This window comes from Notolepis coatsorum (genome assembly GCF_963971535.1).
Source record: "Notolepis coatsorum genome assembly, chromosome: 3".
Lineage (NCBI taxonomy): Eukaryota > Metazoa > Chordata > Actinopteri > Aulopiformes > Paralepididae > Notolepis > Notolepis coatsorum.
In genome coordinates, this window is record NC_140167.1 from 50466607 (window position 1) to 50491161 (window position 24555).

The following is a 24555-nucleotide window of genomic DNA, read 5'->3' on the forward strand; positions in this document are numbered from 1 at the left end:
TTAAATAATACCATGGTATAGGCTCAATCCAATTTAAACCATGATACCTTTGGTAATATTGTGGTATTTCTACCAAATAATGGAAATACCATGACACTTCTTTTGCAAGGGGATCTCCTGTCCCCTTTTGCAGTGTTTGGATGTGCGTGATGATCTAACACACTTGGTGCGAACGTCGTGCTCCTACAGTGCTCCTCTGCAGTGCACAGCACAGAGAGGGAACCCTGATGACGCACACACAAGCGCCGCTGTCACTAGACCCATGGTGCTGTAGCAGAACAGCCAGATAGATTATTAGTCATATGGCCGTGGCTGTAGAGCGGCAGGCTATAACTACGTAGCTACCATCACTCAATTCTACAGTATGTGCACACACAGAAACACACACACTTTTTAAATGAGAAAAGGCAGTGGGGCTTGAAGATGCCCTCTCTCTCTCTCTCTCTCTCTCTCTCTCTCTCTCTCTCTCTCTCTCTCTCTCTCTCTCTCTCTCTCTCTTCCACCTCTTTGTACTCCCCTAATCTCTCCATCTCCTCTCCACTCTGTACTTGTTCCTTGAGGCCTAATTCATCATCGTGTCTCGAGATAAAAACGGGGCTATTTAATGATTCGTTAAGCACATCCTCCTCTGGCCCGTTCCGCTCCCTGCTGCTCTGGCTGGAGTCGCCCACAAACTTTCCCTCTTCCTCCACAAGGAGGTTTGCCAGGCGGAATGACTTTTATATACGAACCCTTGAGTCTGAATGAGCGCGTCCAGGTCTTTTGGAGAAAGGGCGACTGATTTGAATGGTGCTGCTGAGGCTGAATGCATCACTTGGTGCACATGTTTTGTGTAGTTATTTCATTCATTGAATAGACTGATGAGTGTGCAGTCCATTATGTAACGCCTCTCGGCGTTCCTACTCCCCACAACACCGCAGGTTAGTCAGTGAACAAGAGAGTGCCGTGGAAAATAAACATCCCTTCAGCAGGTGGACTTTGCACAAAGCATGCTGCTGACACACACACACACACACACACACACACACACACACACACACACACACACACACACACACACACACGGGTACACTCCTGTGCACAATACAGAGTCCATCACCTCAGCTTAACACCACAACACGGTAGCAGTACATGCACACACACACACCATCGTTGAAATCTTATGGGGTGTGCGAGCTTATCGAGTGTGAGTCATAGGCCTGTGTTTATGCGGTACTTTAATCGAGCCACTCCAGAAGGTTTTAATAGAAATGTAAATGGCTCTTTATCCCCAGCTGTGCCTAACAGACCTGGTCATGATTGTCTCTGCAGGGCGTGCAGGCCCTCGGGGGCTGCAGGGTTTTGTGGTAATGTGTACGTAATTTGTGTGTGTGACTGTGCATTTGTGTGTGTGTGTGGTTGTCTTGTCTGTTGGTTTGGTGGTGGTGTGTGTGTGTGTGGGGGGGGGGGGGGGGGGGGTGGTATCAGTTTTATTTGCAGTTTGTATCGTATGTGTTTATGTCAATGATTGTGTGTATGTATTAGGGCTGCACGATTTTGGGAAATAATCTAATTGCGATTTTTCTGACAGATATTGCGATTGCGATCAAATTTGCGATTATTATTATTTTTAAGCAGCCCCACAGAGGTTTATTGTAAAATGCGGCTTGCATCTGGCCTACGCGGTGGGTCTGTTCGGGACACCGAGCCTGAAAATGTTTCTTTTTACCTGGGAATCGATACCGGTACCCAACGGTACCTTTTTTTCTGTACTTTACTCGCCCTCTCTGAAGTCTAAACTTCACAACACACAATTTAAAACCCCTTACCTCCCTCTCCCAAACCGTTCCTACAACAACTTGCAAAGGAGATCTTGTATCTCAATGGGAATTCCTTCAATTTCTTTTTTAAATTGCGCTTTTTTTTCTTCTTTTTTTTGTGTGCTAATTGCATAATTTCAAATTTCGATTTAAAATAGATTAATCGTTCAGCCCTAGTATGTATGTGTGTGTACATGTGTGTGTGTGTGCATGCATGCGGGTGTGTCTATGGGTGGGGTGACTGGGTTTGTTGAGTTTGTGTGTGTGATTGAGGAGGTGTCAAGTCAAGTGTTTGACGTCTTGTCTGTGTGCGTCATCAACAGCAAAAGACCACATTAATGGCAACCCTGGTTTTTACTGGCTTAGAGAGCGAGCACATACATACATGCATACGTACACACACACACACGCATGCACGCGTGCGCGCGCGCACACACACACACAGACGGCAAAGGAAATGGTTTACGGCCCAATTATCCAGCCTGCCTCTGTGGTGGAACAGAACTCTAAATCTTATGGTTCTAGAATCTATTGTACAATATAACCTATGCTACCATATATATATATATATACACACACACACAGACACACGCACACTCAATAAACCCAGTCACCCCACCCGTCGTCTCCTACACACACACATGCGCACACAAATATATATAAAACAAGGTAAACACATACAGTAAACATGCATACACACACTCATGCTCTCTCTCTCTCTGGATTTGTCTGTGTGTTTTTGTCCCTCTCTGATGGGGCAGCAGCTAACAGGGCTCATTACAAACTATTACTGTTCAGCCATCATATTCATACTGGATACTGCTTTGCTATTGGCTGATCACACCATAGGGTTCTTTTTAGGAATGGGCGGTGCTTTATTTTCTTACACCCATCCTGTCACAATCATTTGATGCTCCTCTATTACTGTGTGAATTGTCCCCTTGTTACTTCAGTTCCGCTGGACTTATTTTCCCTCTTAACAACCGTGTCAGAGGTGTTCATGTGTGTGTGTGTGTGTTAGGGCTGCACGATTAATCGATTTTTTATCGAAATCGCGATTTGGAATGATGCAATTAGTTTTAACTTTTTTTTACCAGGAAGTCCCATTGAGATACAAGATCGGTTTGGGAGAGGGAGGTAAGGGGTTTTAGATTGTGTGTTGTGAAGTTTAGACTTCAGAGAGGGAGAGTAAAGTACAGACAAAAAGGTACCGTTGGGTACCGGTATCGATTCCCAGGTAAGAATAAACATGTTCAGGCTCGGTGTCCCGAAAAGACCCACCGCGTAGGCCAGATGCAAGCCACATTTTACAATAAACCTCTGTGGGGCTGCTTATATATTTTTTTTATTACAATCGCAAATGTAATCGCAATCGCAATATCTGACAGAAAAATCGCAATTAGATTATTTCCCAAAATCGTGCAGCCCTAGTGTGTGCGTGCGTGCGCGTGTGCATGCTTATGTGCATTTATTAAGCTAGACTGACGCTAATATTTGAATGAAAATCCATATGACTAGACCAGAGGATTTATTAGAATGGGTGCAGTAGACTGTGTGTGTTCTCCATCATTGCAGAACATCAGCGTAAGGCCCACCATACTTAACCCAGATGCCTCGCTCCATCTGTCTATCTATCCTCTCCATCCATTCATGGCTGCTGTGGGGCTTGTTGTCATGGTAACCATGCCTTCAGCATCACTAAGGCAAGGTGTGCCACCGGAGAGAAGCTTTAATAACTACATACACATACACACTCATTCATATATCAACATGTGGCGTAACTCCCTCCCTCGTTCTCCCCTTCTCACTCACGCTCCCTCATTCTTTCCCTCTCCTACTTCCCCTCTTTCTCTCCCTCTCTCCCTCTTTCTTACCACACAGCACATACTGTATAGTGCATGTACCACACACACACATGCGGGCACCCGGGCACGCGAGCAGTGATGACACAGGTCGTGAGTTAGTTCCATCCGCCAGGGAGTGTGCCGTGCCTTGTCGGCATATAGCGCCTGTGTTTAGTCTTAAAGGTCATGTGTATCAGACTCAAAACGCTACGCCACTATAACCTTTAAAGGCCATCATAATACATGGACCACTTCTACAATGAATGGAGATCGGGGCTCATTTGCATAGAGAATGGACAGCAAATGTAAAAAATGGATTCTGGCAGCTAAGTGCATATTGGAGTAGCGTGCCAGCGGGGCATGGAGCCAGTTGACAAGCAGCCGGTGTGTGTGGCAGCTGACAAACAATCGTGTATGAATTGACTGAATTGAACATGTGCCTGTGCCTGTGTGTGTGCCTGTGCCTGTGTGTGTGCCTGTGTGTGTGCGTGTGCCTGTGCCTGTGTGCCTGTGCCTGTGTGTGTGCCTGTGTGTGTGCCTGTGCCTGTGCCTGTGTGCCTGTGTGTGTGCGTGTGCCTGTGCCTGTGTGCCTGTGCCTGTGTGTGTGCCTGTGTGTGTGCCTGTGCCTGTGTGCCTGTGTGTGTGCCTGTGCGTGTGCCTGTGTGTGTGCCTGTGCCTGTGTGCCTGTGTGCCTGTGCCTGTGCGTGTGCCTGTGTGTGTGCCTGTGTGTGTGCCTGTGCCTGTGTGTGTGCCTGTGTGCCTGTGCCTGTGTGTGTGCCTGTGTGTGTGCCTGTGTGTGTGCCTGTGTGTGTGCCTGTGCCTGTGCGTGTGCCTGTGTGCCTGTGTGTATGCCTGTGCCTGTGCGTGTGCCTGTGCCTGTGCCTGTGCCTGTGTGTGTGCCTGTGCCTGTGCCTGTGCGTGTGCCTGTGTGTGTGCCTGTGTGTGTGCCTGTGCGTGTGCCTGTGTGTGTGCCTGTGTGTGTGCCTGTGCCTGTGTGTGTGCCTGTGTGCCTGTGCCTGTGCCTGTGTGTGTGCCTGTGTGTGTGCCTGTGTGTGTGCCTGTGTGTGTGCCTGTGCCTGTGCCTGTGTGTGTGCCTGTGTGTGTGCCTGTGCCTGTGCCTGTGCCTGTGTGCCTGTGCCTGTGTGCCTGTGCCTGTGTGTGTGCCTGTGTGTGTGCCTGTGCCTGTGTGTGTGCCTGTGCCTGTGCCTGTGTGCCTGTGTGCCTGTGTGTGTGCCTGTGCCTGTGTGTGTGCCTGTGCCTGTGTGCCTGTGCCTGTGTGCCTGTGCCTGTGCGTGGTCTTAACTCCTGCAGTCTGCTGCATCACCACCTCCGCTACAAACATGCTGGAAGAAAAGGCACAGTTCAGTTGCCATAGTTTCCTACTATTACTTCTCGCTCTCGCTCTCGCTCTCTCTCTCATGAAACAGAAAAATATCAGTCCGCTTCCTCTCTCTGCCTTTATTTGTTGTTATCAATAGGGATGCTGGCATTTACCCTCTCTCTCTCCTCGTTCCTGTCTTTCTCTTGATCAGGTTAAATTCCTTTGTTACAGCTGCATTGACGTGCATTTGTTGTGTTTTATGTACTGCATGTTAGCACAAGTACAGTTTCACGATTCACCAGGAACATAATAAACGTAATAGTAATAATAATAATAATAATAATAATAATAATAATAATAATACCCCATTACATTTTAGATCCACTATGGATCCGGTTAGGGACATTTCAGTCTTGGTACCAAGTCCGCTTGGATATGAAAGAGATTCTCAGAGAACTAATGCTGTAAATTATAACCCGGGCACATTATTAGAAATATTAATGTTTACATTAAGAATTGACCACAAAGCAATTACATGATGTACTTGTTATTTAACATGACCAACATAAAATATAGTATTACTAGTATTTATATAATTTGTATTTATTTTTAGAGATTGATTTGATGTATTGAGATCGCTAACATTGTGTCTTTCAGCAGTGCTCTCTCCTGCTCTCTCTCAGCTGTCATAACTACAGACCACGACCCTTGACCTTGGTTGCCACGGCAGCGTTTTTGTGGGGGCGGCACAGGCGATGGAAAACTACATTGGCTGTAACCCCCCCCCCCCCCCCAACTAGATGAATTGTTTTATCCACAGTTCAATTCAATTCACCCACTGTTCTGCAAGATAGATTTGGGACTAGAGTCGGTTATTCTGAGTCTTTCGTGATCGTAACACCACAGGTAACAATGAATTACCGTCGACACTAACACACTTAGTCTATTGCTCTTTGCTCCAGAGGTGCATACGGAGACAAATAAAAACTATGAAAAACTAAACCTCAGGGTGCAGCCCCCTTTCTCCCTTCACTGTGACCTGGCCGTCCAGCACCGCTATGCAGTTTAACTTGGCAGCTGAATATATTGGTGTAGTTATACTGTAATAGTGATATATTGTCCCTGCATGGGGTCATTTAGAGAGAAGTGGAGTTTAACTTTCCAGAGTGCAAAGTAGGTACTTTCTGTCCCAGTGGAGGGGAGAGAGAGAGGGAGAGACAGAGGGAGAGGGGGAGAGAGAGAAAGAGAGAGAGAGAGAGAGGCGGGGCTCCCGACACGCTGGTTAAATATTTGCTCTTGCTGTGCAGATCCTCTTGGGCCGGACGAGGTGTTCAGACTGGAACTAGGCACTTGGTTGGACATACAGAGAGGGCAGCACGCAAATCCGTGTACGCCGCTTGTTCTGTCTGTGTTTTAGCTAGGAAAGATTTGTTGATGGTAGGATACAGTATGTTAAAGGGTAGGGCACAAGGGTTTGATTGCTGTGTACTTGTTTGTGTGTACATGTACACTGTAGGGTGTGTGGGAAGGGTGGTATTTAAAGAAAGAAGAGGCCCGTGGGAGGAAGCGGTAGCTCTTGACCAAGATAAAAAGCTGCCATTTTGGAACCTTCCGGATAGTGCAGAGAGACGTTTCCTGGCTGTGTGTGTAGTAGGTGTGCATGTTTGAGTGAGAGAGAACAAGCAGGACCTAAGATACATAGGACATGAAGCATGGGAGTGGGAATGTGTGTGTGTGTGTGTGTGTGTGTGTGTGTGTGTGTGTGTGTGTGTGTGTGTGTGTGTGTGTGTGTGTGTGTGTGTGTGTGTGTGTGTGTGTGTGTGTGTGTGTGTGTGTGTGTGTGTGTGTGTGTGTGTGTGTGTGTGTGTGTGTGTGTGTGTGGTGGCATGCTTCCGTTTGTCATGCTAGTCATTTAGCTGTGCATATGATGACCTCCTTGTTTTAGACTTCTAACTAACTCTAGGAGACAAGACCATATTACACCCATCCTTGCACCTCTTCACTGGTTGCCTGTCGTTTTTAGAGTTGATTTTAAGATTTTTACTGATGACCTTTTAAAGTCAGCCTTCCGCGTTATGTTTCAGACCTGTTAGTCCCTCTGAGCCCTCTGGTAGGGGGTCTCCTGTTAGTCCCCTCTGAGCCCTCTGGTAGGGGGTCTCCTGTTAGTCCCTCTGAGCCCTCTGGTAGGGGGTCTCCTGTTAGTCCCTCTGAGCCCTCTGGTAGGGGGTCTCCTGTTAGTCCCTCTGAGCCCTCTGGTAGGGGGTCTCCTGTTAGTCCCTCTGAGCCCTCTGGTACGGGTCTCCTGTTAGTCCCTCTGAGCCCTCTGGTAGGGGGTCTCCTGTTAGTCCCCTCTGAGCCCTCTGGTAGGGGGTCTCCTGTTAGTCCCCTCTGAGCCCTCTGGTAGGGGGTCTCCTGTTAGTCCCTCTGAGCCCTCTGGTAGGGGGTCTCCTGTTAGTCCCCTCTGAGGCTGAGCCTTCTGGTAGGGGGTCTCCTGTTAGTCCCCTCTGAGCCCTCTGGTAGGGGGTCTCCTTGAGCCCTCTGGTAGGGGGTCTCCTGTTAGTCCCCTCTGAGCCCTCTGGTAGGGGGTCTCCTGTTAGTCCCCTCTGAGGCTGAGCCTTCTGGTAGGGGGTCTCCTGTTAGTCCCCTCTGAGCCTTCTGGTAGGGGGTCTCCTGTTAGTCCCTCTGAGCCTTCTGGTAGGGGGTCTCCTGTTAGTCCCTCTGAGCCTTCTGGTAGGGGGTCTCCTGGTTGTCCCCTCTGAGGCTGAGCCTTTTGGTAGGGGGTCTCCTGTTAGTCCCCTCTGAGGCTGAGCCTTCTGGTAGGGGGTCTCCTGTTAGTCCTTTCTGAGGCTGAGCCTTCTGGTAGGGGGTCTCCTGTTAGTCCCCTCTGAGGCTGAGCCTTCTGGTAGGGGGTCTCCTGTTAGTCCCCTCTGAGCCCTCTGGTAGGGGGTCTCCTGTTAGTCCCCTCTGAGCCCTCTGGTAGGGGGTCTCCTGTTAGTCCCTCTGAGCCCTCTGGTAGGGGGTCTCCTGTTAGTCCCCTCTGAGGCTGAGCCTTCTGGTAGGGGGTCTCCTGTTAGTCCCCTCTGAGCCCTCTGGTAGGGGGTCTCCTGTTAGTCCCCTCTGAGCCCTCTGGTAGGGGGTCTCCTGTTAGTCCCCTCTGAGCCCTCTGGTAGGGGGTCTCCTGTTAGTCCCCTCTGAGGCTGAGCCTTCTGGTAGGGGGTCTCCTGTTAGTCCCCTCTGAGCCTTCTGGTAGGGGGTCTCCTGTTAGTCCCTCTGAGCCTTCTGGTAGGGGGTCTCCTGTTAGTCCCTCTGAGCCTTCTGGTAGGGGGTCTCCTGGTTGTCCCCTCTGAGGCTGAGCCTTTTGGTAGGGGGTCTCCTGTTAGTCCCCTCTGAGGCTGAGCCTTCTGGTAGGGGGTCTCCTGTTAGTCCCCTCTGAGGCTGAGCCTTCTGGTAGGGGGTCTCCTGTTAGTCCCCTCTGAGGCTGAGCCTTCTGGTAGGGGGTCTCCTGTTAGTCCCCTCTGAGCCCTCTGGTAGGGGGTCTCCTGGTTGTTCCTGAAACACCATTTATCACCAAAGGATGACTGGGCTTTTGTAACATCTTTTGCTTTTGTAACATCTTCATCTCTCACTTTTATGTCAAATCTTTTTCATAGTATTTAAATTTTATTAACATTTTTATAATTGTTTCTGTTAACAAATTGCTATGGTCCCCTTTGCTCCTATTTTATTTGCTGCTAAGCACTTTCTAACCCCATTTCAAAAAGTGCTACAATACAAATAATATCATCATCATCATCATCATCATCATCATCATCATCATCATCATCATCATCATCATCATCATCATCATCATCATCATCATCATCATCATCATCATCATCATCATCATCATCATTGTTATTATTGTTTACATAACCACCATCCACCACTCTTACATCACCTCTCAACCCATTTATCTTCCTCTTACTCTCTCTCTCCCTCTCTCTCTTTCATCTACCTCTCTATTTCCCACCCATTTATCTTCCTCTCTCTCTCCCTCCTACCCACCTCTCCCTCTCTCCTTCTCTTGCTTTCTCTCTCCCCCACTCGGCCTCTGCCCTCCTCCTCCTCTCTTTCTCCTCCTCTCCTCTCTCTCCCCTGTATCGACTCCTCTCTCTCTCTCCCCTGTATCGACTCTTCTCTCTCTCCCCTGTATCGACCGACATTTCAGACATTACATGATTTATGCCTCCATGTCAACTGGACCAGTGCTGATCTGCCTATCTTACAGTATCTCCATTGACCTCTCTCAAACCCTGCCCTCTTTTCCTGATCCTCCAATCGCAACTGTCACTGTCCGAGGAAAGCAAGAGTTGCGATTGGAGGATCAAGAAAAGAGGGCAGGATTTGAGATACCATAGGTATATTCCTGCTACTGCTATATGCTATTAATATGGCTCATGTCATGTTTCCTGTTGCATCCAGGTTAATATTTCACTAAAATATGTTTCTGACAAATAAAATGCTGATGCATTTCCTGTATATAATCTGTGCTAATAATACTACTACTGCTGATGCATTTCCTGTATGGAATATGTGCTAATACTACCCACTGATGCATTTCCTGTAGAATCCATTTCTAAATTGTAAATCCAAAGCATTTAGTGTTAATACTAGCATCCGTGCTCATCAGGATCACTGCTGTTGTGGAATTATGATGCAGGGCCTATAGACCTGTGTAGATACTGTACTAGAGAGAGAGAGAGAGAGAGAGAGAGAGAGAGAGAGAGAGACTCTAATTGGATAATCATCTACTGGGCAGGTTAACCCTCGGCGGGGCATTAACCCCATCAGTGCCTTCCACTTGGGAGGTCAGGTCAGGCTCCGAGTTCTGACTACTTGTTTCTCTCACTGACTGACAACAGTTTTTTCCCCCCATCTTCATCCATTTCCCCCGATGTGAATTTGTGTCCGTTCACTAATGTCCAGCTGTTGTCGTGTCTTTATCCGCGGGACAACAGCCTGTAAGATTGACAGGAACCGAGGGGATTATGAACGTAGTAAAGGATTAAGTGACTTAAGCTACTGACTGCCAACGTGTCATTCTGGGGGCGTGGGTTAGCGAATGTCATAATAGTTGGGATTTCTTTTTTATTCTAACCGCATAGTTATTAGGGCTGTTCGATATGACAATATATCGTGGGGTGATAGACAAACAGGCTTGCGCTCGTAAACGTTCTCTTTTTCCTAACGGTTCACTAAAATATGTTTCTGACAACATTTCAGGCGAGAAATAGGACATGCAATTGCTGGATCTTAATTCATATTTGATCTGGGATTCATTCATATTTGATTTGAGCAGGAAGTTGGCCACAATGCAGATATCGCTTACAGCCCGTTTAATATCCAAGTGTTTGGTTCTGAGCTAGTTTAGTATTTTTCAGCTTAGTTTTACACTGAATTCTTTCTTTGCTTTCTTTCTTGCTTAGTCTCTCTCTCTCACTCACTCACACTATTCCTCCTTCCATTCCAAACCGGCCAGGTAAGCTATTGTAAAGGTCACTCAAAGGGTGGTATATTGTAGAATGTGATGACTCTCCACACACACACACACACACACACACACACACACACACACACACACACACACACACACACACACACACACACACGTCAATCATGCTACCCCACTCTCTCCATCCATCCCTCCTTCTCCCTCCATCCATTTTCCTTGTGGAGGAGGTTGATATACAGCCTACCTACCTGCCAAAAGAAAGAAAGAGAGAGCAGAAATACAGGGTGAAATAAAGGACAAAGTAACAAATAAAAGCCAGCAGGAGGCTCAGGAAGTCCTGAGAGGAACAGAGCTGGAAGAGAAATAAGTTGAGGCAGCCGCCTTGAGGCTGGAACAGTGTTCTACTGTCGTCCCTCTGGAGGGGAGAGAGAGAGGGAGAGAGAGAGGGGGGGGTGGAGAGAGGGGGGAGGGATGGAGAGAGGGGCGAGAGAGAGATGGAGCGAGAGAGGGAGGGATGGAGAGAGAGAGGGGGGGGTGGAGAGAGGGATGTAGAGAGAGAGAAGGAGGGAGAGGGGACATTCCTATCTCTCACCTGGGGGATTTGGGCCCCTGCCTGCAGCAGACACGGTTCAGTCTCCCTTTGTGGAATGTAACACACACACACACACACACAGACACACACACACACACACACACACACGTATAATACCCACACACACTCCCCCCAAGCCCCCCGTCCGTCCGTCCGTCCGTCCGTGCTTTTGGATGGGAACCAGAAGCACGGAATTCCTCCTCTAGTGTCTGTATATGTTGAAGCAGCACAGTCATGATTTAGCTACAGCACTACTAAGGGGATGTATTCTGTGTGTGTGTGTGTGTGTGTGTGTGTGTGTGTGTGTGTGTGTGTGTGTGTGTGTGTGTGTGTGTGTGTGTGTGTGTGTGTGTGTGTGTGTGTGTGTGTGTGTGTGTGTGTGTGTGTGTGTGTGTGTGTGTGTGTGTGTGTGTGTGTGTGTGTGTGTGTGTGTGTGTGTGTGTGTGTGTGTGTGTGTGTGTGTGTGTGTGTGTGTGTGTGTGTGTGTGTGTGTGTGTGTGTGTGTGTGTGTGTGTGTGTGTGTGTGTGTGTGTGTGTGTGTGTGTGTGTCATCTGAGACTACAGGTATGCGCTGCTTATCCCCCCGGCCTGTCTGTCCCAGCCTCAGCTCTACCTCCTGTCTCGTCTGTCTCACCTCACTCTCTATGTACTGAACACCCAGAGCACGGCGGTGATGTAACAGGGTGTCCCCCGTACAGTGTGTGTGTGTGTGTGAAACAACTACCTGATCAAAGAGGGAGAGAGGAATACACTTTCCATGTTTTCAATCCCGACGGGCTTGTTTTCACCGCCCAAACAAACGGTGTTACTGTTGACGTTGTGTGATTGATTTTCATTGGTCTGCGGCCTCTTCCTCTTCGCCCTGCGATGATGTAACCGTCACATACAGGCAGGCGGCAGGCTTTCTTAGTCATAGTCTAAATATTACAGTAGGCTACTGAGAACTGTGCTGTTCAATTTACCCCACTCCTGTGTGTGTGTCTTTCTGTCTTTCTGTCTTTCTTGCTGGCGCTTTGTTTTTACAATAGTGTGGCGGGACCATGGTTGAGTGGGTGTTTAGACTAGATTTCTCTCTCTCTGTTTTGACAGATAGAGTTGTCGTGCTTTTGAAGATCTACAGATGCTGTTTCATCCTTTTGAGAGACACACACACACACACAGTGTAACGGTACACAAAAACCACGGTTCGGTACGTCCCTCGGTTTTGAAGTCACGGTTCGGTACAGGTTTTCGGTACAGTGGGGGAAGGTTTGGCTTTCCATGTTCCACTCAGGGGTGGTGTAGTGTGCAGTAACTAATTGTACTTGTAGGGCTGTCAACGAACGAATATTCTATATTTAAATTAATAATAATAAAAAATGCTATATATATTAGATTGTGAAAGAAAACAGCCCCTGGTGGGCAGTCGTTAGTGGTTAACAATACATACCGTTGTATTCGTTCGGTACACAGCCGTACTGAACCTAAGGTCCAGTACTGAAACTGTTTGGTACGGATACCTGACTGTACCTTTACACCCCTAACACACACAGATAAAGACTTTACACTTGGCTCACTTCTTTCCTCCACCACTTCTACTTTGCCCTTTAAACAGCCCTCTCTCACCTTAGCACGTTGACATTGCATCTCTCTCTCTCTCTCTCTATCTCTCTCTCTCACACACTTGCCACTTTATTGTGCTTTCTATCTACCTACCTGTGTTTTCCTCACATTTCTGAGTCCAGAGGGGGGCTTGCTGGAGGTAACAACAGGAACATGCCCTTACTTGGCTAAACCTCTAGTCTCTCAACTCAACTAGCATGACTGGGCCAAGCTGTGTGGGCCTACACTGACCCCTTGTGTCCGGCACAGGGCATCACACCCAAGTCTATATCCCCCACCCTCCGGCTCTTCTCTCTAGCTGTAGTGAAACGTGAGAGCATAGATCTCAACCAGATGTCAGACAGCATTTTAGTTGTATTTTTTTTAAGCTTAATCGCCTTGATTGGCTCGGTTTGTGGTTTTCAAGAGCACGGAGGCGTCAAAGTGTGGCTTCGGAACTGACCTACAGACAAAATAACTGACCTACAGACAAAATAACTGACCTACAGACAAAAGATTTGACTGCATTGTTTCCTCTTTATGTTGTTTTTGTTCTCTGCAAGTGGTTGCTGGAGCTTGGCCAGGTGATATCCTGAAGATAAATTGTTCACAAACTTCATGCAAATCTCTCTCTCTCTCTCTCTCTCTCTCTCTCTCTCTCTACTTGGTTTCCTTCCTTCCCATGAGGAAACATGTCATTGCAAATGGAGATTTGCGCAACCACATTGTTTATCTAAAAAGGTGTGCTCAGTAGAGTGCGAATCTCCAGACATGCAGAAACACTGACTGTTACGACCCCTGTGTGTCTAAGGGTAAAGGGCTGTAACATAACAGTTGGTTGACAGAAAAGATGGACCAGGTTTGTAAACCACAATGATATTTATTGAATAGAGGCAAAGGAAGCACATGTAGCTCAGGGGTGAGCCCAGGCCAAAACAACAAACAAACAAACACCACTATACTCCAAATAAACACAATCTAATCTATGGTAAAAGAGATTACATTACCTAAACTACTCTTACCTAACCAAAACAGGAGAAAACAATGTCCAAAGGAAATGGCAGCTCACCCCATCTGTGCTTCCTGAGAAAGAGAGAAAAACACATTAATTATCCAGAAACAAAAGCAGAATATGTACAAAAACAAACTATAAGTAACAATGCTCTCTCTGTGGCCATACACACACAAGGAAATTACTACTAAGCACCAAAGGCCAATAAACGAAATGCAGTACTGTCAAAGTTACAGGTTTACCAAAAACACAACATGCCTAGCCTCATGCCAGAGAGAGAGAAAGACTGAAGTGAGAAGCCATGTTTTAACAGGTGTGGGGTGATCCATGATTGGGTGGTGTGGATTGAGTGTTGGAGTCTGAAGCCATCCACCAATCGGTGCTGTGTTGCAATAATGGAAGGATTAGCCTGGCAGGGACCAATGGGGAAGGGAACAATGGCTGGAGGGAGGAAACAAAATGGAGAACACACACACATGGAGACACACACTGGGGAATATATACATTGGGATGTAACACCCCCATACATAAGACAAAAACATGTTTGACACTCAACACCAACTAAACATGTTTTTTCAACATCTCCGAGTTAACATGCACTCCAAAACAAAGAGCTATAAAAAAAACTAGCAGTTGGTACAACAACCACACTTGACGGCAAGAGAGACTGAGTCGACAGCAACATAAAACGAGTCCACAGCAACATAGACCGAGTAGACAGCAAAATAGAACAAGTCGACAGCAATATACAGTAGAACGAGTCGACAGCAAAATAGAACAAGTCGACAGCACGAGAGATTTAACTCCGAGATAGAGCATCCGCCAACACATTCTCAGACCCCTTCTTATGCTTTATGCTGAGGTTATAATTTTGCACTATGAGCGCCCAACGCATGAGGCGCTGATTGTGGTTGTACATCCGCGACAGAAAAACCAATGGGTTGTGGTCGGTGTATACTAGGGGTGGACGGTATAAACGGTATACGGTATAAACGGTATTAATTTGCTCTACGGTATGGATTTTGACTATACCGTTTAACCGGTAGAGCAGCTCTAAAATAGCAATGACGTCATGTAACCACAGCGCGACTATTTCAATCGCATTTGCCCCTAAAAATAGATAGAATTAGTCATAGATAATAGATATGTGCAAACTGGAAAAAGTTATTTAGGAGGCTTCGCGCAGTGGGCGTGTCAACACGCAATTGTCATTTCATAATAAACACATATCACCGCGGCGCACAGCAAGTTTCAATTTCAGTTCCTGGCATTTTTAACCAGTGGAGAAAGGTAAGATATTTCCCTATCGTTTTTCTTATATGAATTATTCTACGTTAATAAAACATACCTGGTGATCAACTACAGTTTGCTGTAAACATTACGATATGTGTGTAGTGTTATGATAACGACGGCAGCAGCGGGAGCCGGGAGGAAGGCGTGCAGCAGTGGATTTGCGAATAGCATGCAGCTGCAGAGCCGCAGAGCCAGTGGCTCTTTCAGGTCTGGTCACAGGCCCGTCAAACAGCGCTCCCCCACCCTTGCGCCGTTCTGACCCCCATCGTCTCTAAGCATTTTGTGTGTCAATTTGTTGACACATGTGTCAATTTGTTGACACATGTGTCAATTTGTTGACACAATTGTCAATTCTTAAAGCTGAGGATGAGTGGCACCTTTGTCTCAATTCTTATTCAATTCATTTCGCTCTGCGGCTCTGCAGCTACATATGCTTCTAGCAAAATCCAGCCCCGCTGTTTGCAATGGGAGCAGGAGTCTCGACTCGGGACTTATTTTATTTGGAATATAATGACTTTATACGCAAAAGTAGCCTAGTTTTAAGTTAAAATATTATAAATCTACATGCCTTGAGGATGTCATTCTTTATATAGCCTGCCTATCAGGCAAAAAAAATTATTCTAACAGAAACACTGATACCGTGATATATACCGTTACCGTCTATGCTTCAAATTATACCGTGATATAAATTTTAGACCATACCGTCCACCCCTAGTATACTACCACTGGTAATACGCTCGAACCGACATACACCTCAAAATGTTGCAACGCATACAACATAGCCAAAGTCTCCTTTTCAATAGTGGAATAGTTTAGTTGATGTTTGTTAAATTTCCGGGAGAAATAACAAACCGGGTGACTGACACCATCGTGATCTTCCTGTAATAACACCCCTCTAGCTCCCACCCCGCTGGCATCCACCTCCAGCTGGAATGGCAGGGAGAAATCTGGAGCAGAGAGAACAGGGGAACTGCATAAGAGAGCTTTAACACTATCAAATGCATTTTGACAATCAGCTGTCCAAATGAATGATTTGGACGGGCTACACAGGCTAGTGAGAGAAGTGACGACAGAAGAAAAGTTCCGGCAAAAACCACGGTAATACCCAGCCATCCCAAGGAATCTACGCAATTCCCGCCTAGTAGTAGGCACTGGAAAAGTTGTGATTGCAGATATTTTTGCATCCACCGGACGCACTTGGCCTTGTCCTACCTGCTTACCAAGATAGGTAACCGTAGCCTTGCCGAACTCACACTTGGCAAGGTTAAGGGTCAGGGAGGCTCCAGCTAAGCGGTCAAAGACAGTTTGCAAGGTTGTCATGTGGTCACGCCAGTTGGTCGAATAGACAACCAGGTCATCGAGATAGGCATTACAATTTGGAACACCAGCCAGGACTAGGGTCACCAGTCGCTGGAAAGTGGCCGGGGCATTACGCATTCCAAAAGGCATTACAGTATATTGCAAAAAATTGTCAGGAGTAACAAACGCAGAGATTTCCGAGGCACGGGGGGTCAAAGGGACCTGCCAGTAACCCTTTAACAAATCTAGTTTGCTAACATAGGTGGCAGATCCAAGGTTGTCAATACAATCTTCCATGCGGGGCAGTGGGAAGGAATCAGGCACGGTGACAGCATTTACCTTTCGGAAATCAGTACAAAATCTAGGAGTTCCATCCGATTTGGGAGCTAACAAGCAAGGTGAACTCCAGGGACTGCAACTTGGCTTGGCTAAACCATGTTTTAACAAATAGTCAACCTCCTGTTGCATCATGGCCCTCTTGGTGATGTTAACACGGTATGCATGTTGCTTGATAGGCACAGCATTGTTAACTTTAATATCATGGGCCAATACAGAAGTACAGGAGGGAACATCACCAAACAGAGCCATGTAGGCCTGAATCAAATTTGTGATGTCCTCTCGCTGCTCCTCAGGTAAGTGTGCTAAGTGAGTGGGCAGGTTCAATAACATCTCAGTGTTGGACAATCTAGCACCCTGATGGGCTGCATTGCGCAACTCTAAGCCATCTACATCCTCACCACTAACGTCAGGAGAGTCCGGAACTATTGGAGTTGAGGCAACAGCAGAGACGGCCAGTCCGGCTGTCTGGTCTGAGGTCTTCACCTGCACACCATCTCCGGAAAAATATGGTTTAAGCATATTGATGTGGCAAACACGAGAGTGACGTTTACGATCAGGGGTGCGAACCACATAGTCTGTATCACTTATCTTCTTGTCTATTGCATACGGTCCGGAAAAACGAGCGGAAAGAGCAGAACCAAGGATAGGTAACAGGACTAGAACCTTATCACCTGGCTGGAAAGATCGAGAAACAGCTTTCTCGTCATAGCGCCGTTTCATAGTTCTCTGGGAAGAAGAGAGCGCTTCTTTTGCGAGAGAGCACGCCTGATGCAGTCGCTCTCGAAACTGGCTAACAAAATCTAGAACATTAGTGGGTGTGCTGGCACCCTTTGACATGAACCGTTCTTTAAGAACTTTCAGACGCCCTCTAACAGTGTGCCCAAAAACGAGCTCAGCAGGACTGAAACCAAGAGACTCCTGTATGGTCTCTCGCGCAGCAAATAGAACAAGGGGGACACCCTCATCCCAATCTTTCTCTGTGTCTAAGCAATATTTACGCAGCATGGACTTTAAGGTCTGATGCCAACGTTCTAGAGCCCCCTGAGTTTCAGGGTGGTAGGCACTGGACACTATATGTCGGATACCCAGGGACTGTAACACTTGCTCAAATAACCTAGACAGGAAGTTGGTGCCTTGGTCCGTTTGTACTACCTTAGGCAGTCCAAACGTGGAGAAGAACTTCGTCAAAGCCTTAATTATTACAGGCGCTGTAATTCTGCGAAGAGGGATAGCCTCAGGGAAACGGGTGGCGGTACACATTATTGTCAACAAAAACTGATTGCCGGCTTTGGTCCTTGGCAACGGACCAACACAGTCAACTATGACATGTTCAAATGGTTCACCGACCGCAACTCCTCCCTGACAAAGGCTGAAGCAAAAACAGAGTCAGACAAATTAATTTCATCACCTCTCTTTTTCAATTGAGCCCGAGTGACAACACTTGCAGAAAAAACTTCAGGGAAGTTCTGTGACAAGTCATCAGGCAGAGAATCTGTGTCTGGGTGATCCAACACTTCCAGCACAGCGTTCACCTGTCCTCCAGCTAAATCATTTCCCATGATAAAGGAAATGCCTTTAACTGGCAAGGAAGGTCTCACCCCTATTTTAAAGAAACCAGTGACCAAATCAGATTGTACATGAATACAGTGTAACGGGGCTGGCACGAAACCCATCTCAATACCTTGAACCAGGACACTAGAACCACAGGAAGATTTCTCAGACAGAGGTAGTACATCAGAGAGGATAAAGGATTGTGAGGCTCCAGTATCTCGTAAGATCTGAACTGTACACTGATCTTTTGGATCCCCTGTCAAGGAAACTAAACCCTTGGAAGTAAATGGCCTGAAACAAGGATCGAGAACATCCTGATCATTGTGCATCTGTTGATCGGAATCAGGTGCCATTTTAATCAGACCAACCCCTTTGGGTTGTCTAAAGTTCTGAGAGGACGGTTGCTGCTTACGTTTCAATGTTAAACAGTCAGAAATAACATGACCAGATTTATGACAGTAGTAACATGTCCGCTCATCTTTTGAGCGTGGAGGTGACATTTTTGGTCGGGGGTGTGTGAATTCTGAATGGTTGGGGACAGAAGGTCTCTGAGAGAAATCATGGGGGGGAAACGAGTCACGCCTATCTACAAACACAGTTTTATGGGTTAGCGCAAACTCATCAGCTAATACAGCAGCCTGCTGCAGAGTGGACACTTTCTGCTCACTCAGGTAAATTACAATACGCTCTGGCAAACGATTCTTAAACTCTTCTAATAGAATGAGTTCTCTGAGAGAGTTAAGATCTGAGGCCTTGCTTGCTGCACACCATTTATCAAAGAGAGTTCCCTTCTCTCTAGCAAACTCTACAAAGGTCTGGTTGACAGCTCTCTTGTGACTGCGAAACCTCTGCCTATAAGCTTCAGGCACAAGCTCATATGCACGAAGGATGGCAGCCTTCACAGTATCATACAATAGACTATCTTCTAGGGAAAGTGTTGAACAAACCTCTTGGGCTTTACCAGTCAATTTGCATTGAAGCAACAAAGGCCAGACCTCTCTTGGCCAGCGCAATGAAGCAGCAATACGCTCAAACACATTAAAATATGTATCAACTTCGGTCTCTCGGAACGGAGGCACCAAAGCAATGTGTTTACTTATATCAAAAGTGTGTGATGAATAAGCTGTGGAGGACATACCCGGGCCTTGTGGAGGAGTCGGTGTAGCAGAGTTGGATCCACTCCTTTGGTCTCCCAGCTCCAACTCCCGCAGTCTGAGCTCTTTTTCCACCTCAAGCTCCAACCTACGGATGTTAACAGCCCTTTCATTTTCCGCCTCAAGCTCCATTTTACGAAGCCGATACTCCGCCTCACGTGCTTGTGCCTTCTCCTGAGCCTCCATCTGGAGACGGGCTATTCTAACCTTGACCTGGGCCCCTTCTCGAGACCCAGTTGACACAGGAGAGGTCAAGTGAAAATGTGGCAATGTGACGTTCACACCTGCCTTTTCAGCACCATGGGCTTGCCCCTCAGAAGGCGGTGCTTCTGTAAGTTCACCAGGAGGACTTGCATGTTCATCAGAGACCGCAGGTAAAACAAGCGTCCCCTGCTCCAACAGCTTATCTACCACAAGACACCTGATATCCTGCTTAATATGCTTTTGTTGAACCGAGAGTTGAAAATGTGTGGCAATCTCCACTAAGTCTGCCTTGCGGCAGCTATCTAGCGCTTCCCAAGTAGGATTGCTCAAGAATTTCCCCAGATCAAAAGTACTAACTGCCATTATTTTTTTTTACACAAATGCCATTTTTACACAAATTAATTAATAACTATACAAGTGTAAACAAACACAGTTCACCAAATCCATCAACCAACAATTGAACACAGGTTACAAAATCCAGGCAGAGCCCCCATTTATGTTACGACCCCTGTGTGTCTAAGGGTAAAGGGCTGTAACATAACAGTTGGTTGACAGAAAAGATGGACCAGGTTTGTAAACAACAATGATATTTATTGAATAGAGGCAAAGGAAGCACATGTAGCTCAGGGGTGAGCCCAGGCCAAAACAACAAACAAACAAACACCACTATACTCCAAATAAACACAATCTAATCTATGGTAAAAGAGATTACATTACCTAAACTACTCTTACCTAACCAAAACAGGAGAAAACAATGTCCAAAGGAAATGGCAGCTCACCCCATCTGTGCTTCCTGAGAAAGAGAGAAAAACACATTAATTATACAGAAACAAAAGCAGAATATGTACAAAAACAAACTATAAGTAACAATGCTCTCTCTGTGGCCATACACACACAAGGAAATTACTACTAAGCACCAAAGGCCAATAAACGAAATGCAGTACTGTCAAAGTTACAGGTTTACCAAAAACACAACATGCCTAGCCTCATGCCAGAGAGAGAGAAAGACTGAAGTGAGAAGCCATGTTTTAACAGGTGTGGGGTGATCCATGATTGGGTGGTGTGGATTGAGTGTTGGAGTCTGAAGCCATCCACCAATCGGTGCTGTGTTGCAATAATGGAAGGATTAGCCTGGCAGGGACCAATGGGGAAGGGAACAATGGCTGGAGGGAGGAAACAAAATGGAGAACACACACACATGGAGACACACACTGGGGAATATATACATTGGGATGTAACACTGACCATGCTGACAGACACACTAACCACTCTCCAATTATAGTTATAATGCTAGGCGCTAATAGGAAGCATAGGAAGGATGTTAGGAAGGGTTATAGGAAGCATGTTAAGTTCCAAACACGAAGGGGCAGGGCTTATTTCAATGGACATTGATGGAAACAGACACACACTCACAGAAAGATGTAACCGCTCGTAGGGGTGGACGGTATAAACGGTATACGGTATAAACGGTATGAATTTGCGCTACGGTATGGATTTTCACTATACCTAGTTTTTCTCCACTTGCTAACTATCAGTAGATAGCCAGCTAGATAACGTTAGACAATGCCTCATGTATTAAATTAAAGTGAATAGTTGACTGGGTCATTTTAAACAGTAACGTTAGCTAGGTAGCTAACGTTAGCTCACGGAACAACGATGGCTAGTTAGCCAACGATAGCCAACAACCTGCGAAAACGAATGCCAAACTATGATATCAGACGTTGATATCAGGAGCTATCAGTAGCTGTGTGTGCCTCAGAGAAGACAGCAAGCTAGAACTCTGCTGATAATTGGATCATGTTTTTCGTGCGTGTCATCGATCGGCGAAAATAATGCATTATCGGAATTCACAGATCTCATATTTATACTGAATATCGGCCAATACCGATCGGGGCATCCCTAGTAATAGCTGCCATACCAGTGTTTTACCCCTTCAGAAGCATTTATATAGACATTTTAAGATAAATTATTATACTGTGATATATACCGTTACTGTCTACGCTTCAAATTATACCGTGATATAAATTTGAGACCATACCGTGCGATTCCCAGCCTTTTGGCAGAGATTGTTTAATATCTTAAAAAAGATTTAAACATCTTTACAACTCACTCACTTTACTTACTAAACATGAAATCAAATCACATTTAATAATTTTCTCAGAAAAAGTTTACTTTGTCATTGCCGTAGTTTTGTCATTGCCGCCAAGTGTTACGGATGTCCCCGTTCAAAACGACCACAGTGATCCTTCTCATCATATAGACTGTCTCTGGATGCTGGCAGTTACCTGAACATGCAATGGAGAAGTGCACTGTGTATCGAATGCACAGTGCAGAGTTGTCGACGAAGGAGCATAGTGATCACTCGGGAAACCTTTATGGAGGTTAGCGTTGTGCAGACAGTTTGAATACGGCCGTACATAACATGCACAGCTTTTGCAAAGCTTCAAAATTCAATTATCTGTGCTTGTGTGTATAACTTCATTTCCTGAGGTTGACATTCACATTGGAAATAACTTTCGCACTTCCCCATTTCTCGTGCGCTCTGAGTCGGAACCATCACATCCACGCAGAAGCAGGCGGGAGGTCTTGCCCAAGTCTGTGGCAGCAGGCTATCTTGTCTGTCAGACAGACCGTGCCAGTGTGAGCTGTGAGCATCAATAGAGTGACAGCATTAGTGACATGGAAGGCTCTGGAATATGGAGGCTTCTATTCCGCATCAATAACCGCCCAGCAAAGGCAAGTGTGTGTGTGTGTGTGTATTTGAGCACCTGTGTGTATTTGTGTGAGAGGGCAGGTGTGGAGGGCAATGGGGGCCAGAGGGTTTAGCGGAAGCTGTGTGGGGGGGGGGGGGGGGGGGGGGGGGATATTTTGGGAGCAGCAGAGGCAGGGTTTCCCCTGTGCGGGTGGATGTGAGGCTGAGTGACTGCTCCTGTGAGAAGGCAGGGGCGGAAACACATTGAGGTGTCTTCGTAACCCAGCTCGTTAACTCAACTCTCTCAAACCTTGCAACGTGAGTTTTATTACATTCAAAATACTGGATTACTTAAAGAAAGAAAAAAATATATAAACTTGATTATAAAGTGAGGCCAAAGGGCAATCCCTCTCGACAACTGGAGCCATGAACAGATCGATGGGCTGCAGAGAGGATGACTACTAGGCAGGAAGTGACATCATTCATTAGAGAAATAGGATGTGAGCAGTAGGAGGGAAGAGCAATTTCCTGTCACCAATGTGGCAACGCGGCAACACCACCATCCTGCCTGCCAGTCTGTCTGTGTGTCTTTCTATGTGTGTGTGTGTGCGACTACATTTGCCATATATTTTGCATTGTAAGTCATCTAGGGATGTACTGATAGATATCACTGTTTCACCGTCATTACCGAGTCCTACATTTCTAATATTGGCAGATGTTCCAATCCGTTAATTTAACTGACTAGGCGACACACTTCGACCTGATGGTGACTAACATTAGACTGATTGATTCTGATTCTGACTATTCGTTTTGGGCTCATTGGACAGAAATCTGACATATTTGCACGTCAAACGTGCAGAAAATCAAGTCGCTTTGCTTTTGATTTCTAACATGTTACACGAAAACTCCAATGCTTGATGCCCCGTTTTTTTATCCTTCAAATGCCATGATCGGTGCATCCCTAACCTCGCCTATAATGCACCAACAAAGCATGTCATCATTAACCCCATCCTCCCCTACCCCCCAACCAACTCCCATCCCCTCCCCAGGACAGGTCCAATATCACCTGGGTTGAGAAGGACTATGCCATAATTAAAAGAGAGGTAAGCCCTTCCTGCTCGTACCGTACAGACACAGCAGGCCGCCTCCTCGCCAGACTAACACACTCTCGTCCTGTGTGCTTATCTTTCTTTGCTTTTGGCCACTTCAGCTACACAATACAATGTCAACAACACGGGGGGCCAACTATGTCAGTATTATTTGTGCATTTCTTCCGCTATAAACAGGCTCAATGGAGTTGGCAGGATGTACAGTGTGTTTGGAGTGCCCTCTCTCTGGAAAAAGTATCTAATGAAGCAATAAGGACAATTTGGAATAGACCTTCTCTGAGCTCGGACTGCAGTGCGGTAGAGCTTCCTGGTCTTTGTGAGAAGAAGTATGTTTGCTGACGGCATGCGAGTGACTCACCGTTGTTTGTACTGTTGCAGGGAAGTTGACTCATCATAGGCTGGGTTAGTATGGGGGCGCGGATGGTCCTGTTATCCGCTGGCCTCCACTTATTATTCTTTTGATGCGTGTGGAGGAGGGGAGAAGGAGAAGAGATACAGAGAGGGAATATGAGGCCATGTAGAGCAGGAGAAGGAGAGAGGAGCAGAGGGAATGCAGGAGAGGGAACGTTTTAAGAGGGAAGGGGAAGTATACAGCAAAGAGGAGGGAGGAAATATGACAGAGGCCGAGGCCACGAGGAAAGACTTTGTCGTCAGCAGGCTGGTATGAGTCCTCTGTGTGTTTCAGCCCTGTTTACACTGAAGGAGGAGGCACTTTTTGTCTCAACCTCCCAACCCGGCAGCCGGCTGTGGATTGAGGGAAGTGGTGAGGCACTGTGTGTTGTATCGGGAGAAGGGAGAGAGACACTGACCGAACACGCAACTCGGTGGAATAACAGACATATGTCATGCAGTGGGACGTCCAGTTCAGAGGAGGGCACAGACTCTCTCGCCCTCTTCTGTTCTTCTTTTCTTCTTCTTCTTCTTTCATGCTCTCTCTCTCTCTCTCTCTCTCTCTCTTTCTTTCTTTCTTTCTTTCTTTCTTTCTTTCTTTCTTTCTTTCTTCTCTCTCTCTCTCTCTCTTTCTCTCTCTCTCTCTCTCTCTCTCTCTCTCTCTCTCTCTCTCTCTCTCTCTCTCTCTCTCTCTCTCTCTCTCTCTCTCTCTCTGTTTTCACACAGCAGCAGGTGACAGCAGCAGTTGTGTGTGTGGGTTATGTGCAGTGCAGGTCTGAAAGTGAGAGAGAGAGAGAGAGAGAGCGAGAGAGAGCAGGCTCTTCCTTCCTGCCTCGGCTCCAGTTCACTTCAGCTGCAGATGGAGGACATGCTGGGCTAACAGA

The 24555-nt window shown here is 46.6% G+C and overlaps 1 protein-coding gene across 2 annotated transcripts in view; it reads left to right on the forward strand.

Moving 5' to 3' along the window:
• The window catches only part of rps6ka1 (ribosomal protein S6 kinase a, polypeptide 1), a 119340-nt gene that overhangs the window by 57612 nt on the left and 37173 nt on the right, over positions 1-24555 (forward strand). The window contains exon 1 of one of the 2 annotated variants that reach the window (XM_084310761.1): positions 23257-23275. The exons of the other annotated variant lie outside the window; for it this stretch is intronic. The gene's annotated coding sequence lies outside the window, so the exon portion shown is untranslated. Of the gene's footprint in view, positions 1-23256; positions 23276-24555 lie in introns of those variants that run through there. 2 annotated transcript variants of the gene reach the window in all.